Below are 3,073 nucleotides of genomic sequence, written 5' to 3'. Positions count from 1 at the left end.
ATTGGTAAATAGATGCCAGCTATTATAGACATTTATAGCAAATAAGAAGAAAACTTCTTCAGAGTGACCATGACAACCCAGTGCTATCAATATGAGAATATTTGCTGCCCAGGATGGTCTATTTAAAAAGTTTAATTATTGGTTATCAGATGTATTGGTTATCAAATTTAATTATTTAAATCTGCCAACTAAATAGAACATTTTAGAAAAGAAACCAGACATGTTGAAAATAAATAAGTAAAGCAGTCATAGGAAGGTTCTACTAGAAAAGTCTCTGGGCATGGTTAGAAGACAAATTCTTTCAATAGCACAAATAAGCCCTCTAAAGGTCACATTGATCTTTAAGGAGTAACAGGCAGGGTATGGTAGACAATGAATGCAATTCAAGGAATTTCTCTTAAAACCTTAAGGGTGGTAATTAATCATCATCATCATCATCATCATCATCATCTACACTAATAAAAGACAAACATGCAAATTGATAGTACCTTCACTATGCCTTAAGCCACGCCCACCAGCCAGAGTGACTATATGCAAATTAACCCATCCAAGATGGCGGCCAGCAGCCACGGAGCTGGAGCAAGCATGAGGCTTGGTTGCTCCAGTGATGGAGGAAGCCAAGCTTCCTGCCTGCCACAGCAGGCTCTTAGCTCCACTCAAGGCAACAAAGTTTCAATTATAGAAGATAAATAAACCCCAGATACTTGCTTTCAGCCGGTGTGGCCATGGAGCTGGAGTGAGCAGGCTTGAGTTGCCCCTGGCGATGGAGGAAGCCAAGCTTTCCACCCGCCTTGGCAGGCTCTGAGCTCCACTCAGGCTACAAAGTTTAATTATAGAAGGTAAATAAATCCCAGAATAAAAAAAAAAAATAAAGGAAAAAAGAAGAGGCTGGGAGCTTCCGTCACCGGGGTGCTTGGCCAGCCTGAAAACAGCCCTCAGCCCCTAACCCAGACTGGCCAGGCACCCCAGTGGGGACCCCCACCCTAAAGGGGGTGTGACCAGCTGCAAACAGCCATCAGCCCCTCACCCAGGCTGGCCAAACCTCCATGGGGTGAGGGTCCCCACTGGGGGGGAGGGGCTTGACCAGCCTGCAAAGAGTCATCAGCCCCTCACCCAGGCTGGCCAGGCATCCCAGTGGGGACCCCCACCCTGAAGGGGGTATGACCAGCCTGCAAAGAGCCATCAGCCCCTCACCCAGGCTTGCCAGGCACCCCAGTGGGAACCCCCCACCCTGAAGGGGCTGTGGGAAGCCTGAAAACGGCCTTTAGCCCCTCACCCAGGCTGGCCAAACCCCCAATGGGTGAGGGTCCCCACTGGGGTCTTGGCCAGCCTGAAAAGAGCCATCATCTCCTCACTCAGGCTGGACAGGCACCCCAGAGGGGACCCCAACCCTGTAGGGGGTGTGACCAGCCTGAAATCGGCACTCAGCCCCTCACCAGGCTGGCTAGGCATCCCAGTAGGGACCCCCACCCTGAAGGTGCTGTGGCCAGCCTGAAAACAGCCCTCAGCCCCTCACCCAGGCTGGCCACACCCCCCAGCGGGACCCCCACCCTGATCCGGGACACCCTTCAGGGCAAACCAGCTGGCCCCCACTTGTGCACCAGGCCTCTACCCTATATAATAAAAGGGTAATATGCAAATTGACCCTAAAAGCAGACCGACTGAGAATGACTGGTCACTATGACACACACCGACCACCAGGGGCAGATGCTCAATGCAGGAGCTGTCCCCTGGTGGTCAGTGCGCTCACACAGGGGGAGCTCTGCTCAGCCACAAGTCAGGCTGATGGTTGCCAGCACAGCGATGGTGGCGGGAGCCTCTCTTGCCTCCTCAGCATTACTAAGGATGTCTGACTGCAGCTTAGGTCTGCTCCCTGCTGGTAAGGGGACATCCCCCGAGGGTTGCCGGGCTGCCAGAGGGATATCTGACTGCCAGCTTGGGCCCGATCCCCCAGGGAGCGGGCCTAAGCCAGCTGGTGGACATCCTCCGAGGGGTCCCAGACTGCAAGAGGGCATAGGCTAGGTTGAGGGACCCCCCCAGAGTGCACAAATTTTTGTGCACCAGGCCTCTAGTAATAATAATAAACCCCCAAAGAGGTTGAAATAAATCAAGATTATTGAGGATGATACTTTGGTGTTGCTGTGTTGGGTGAACTTACCCAATGCTACCTGATTAATTTCCTGTCCAAAGAATGGTTTAGGTAGGAGAAAAATTTTTAGAGAACAGCAAAAGAGAAAACAATGCATAGAGGATATATGTGATTGTCTCTAAATGCTTCCAGATTCTAGACTCCAAACAAACTGTTGACCAAATTTTTCTTTTTACCATGGAAAGTTGTCCATTCAATATGACCATTTAATTTGTGGCAAAGCAATCTGTTTCCACTTTATATAAAATTTCTTGTCATATACAAAGGTTTTTTTTTTCTCTTATCACATAATTGAAAAAAATATGTCACATTTATTATCTTTCCACACAACTCAAAGGAATTGTGTTCTGCTGAATTTAAAATATGTTAATTGTTGGATGTCTCTGGTTACCACTGAAAATATTTTAAGTTCTTTTAGTGATTGATAGTTAATCTAGAAATACAACAATCGCTTCTCGGCCTTTTGGCTAAGATCAAGTGTAGAAATACAACAAACTCACCTTTTAATATTCAAACACCAACAGCTACATGATTTTTTAATGATATATGGTAAACCTCAGTCACAGGTGTTTCCCTACAAAAATAATGCTGTCTTGTTTCCCTGATATGAAATTCAAACATTTGTGTGAATTATGGAGACAAATTGTATTCTTAACAGTCAATGACCAAGGCATAGCCTTTTTGATTAAAATGTTTGCCTAAAATACTGAAATGTGTTAATTGGCTATTCAAACACTCAGTCGTTTCCAGTCACACCTACTGTATTTTGTACAAATTGGCTTGATTCTTAGATTAATTTGCATTATTTATGAAACCACAACAAAACAACATTTACTTCATCATTTTGATGTACACATAAGCATTTTTGACTGAGTGTGAATTAACCACTCCCCATCTTGTACCCATGGCTTGCTCCAATATACT

At 46.1% G+C, this 3,073-nt stretch overlaps 1 pseudogene; it reads left to right on the top strand.

Moving 5' to 3' along the window:
* Positions 1-2,596: 2,596 nt before the first annotated feature.
* LOC132231976 (U2 spliceosomal RNA) lies at positions 2,597-2,772 on the top strand (annotated as a pseudogene).
* Positions 2,773-3,073: the final 301 nt, after the last annotated feature.

Source organism: Myotis daubentonii, chromosome 3 (assembly GCF_963259705.1).
Source record: "Myotis daubentonii chromosome 3, mMyoDau2.1, whole genome shotgun sequence".
NCBI lineage: Eukaryota > Metazoa > Chordata > Mammalia > Chiroptera > Vespertilionidae > Myotis > Myotis daubentonii.
This window is presented reverse-complemented; position numbering and strand designations above follow the sequence as displayed.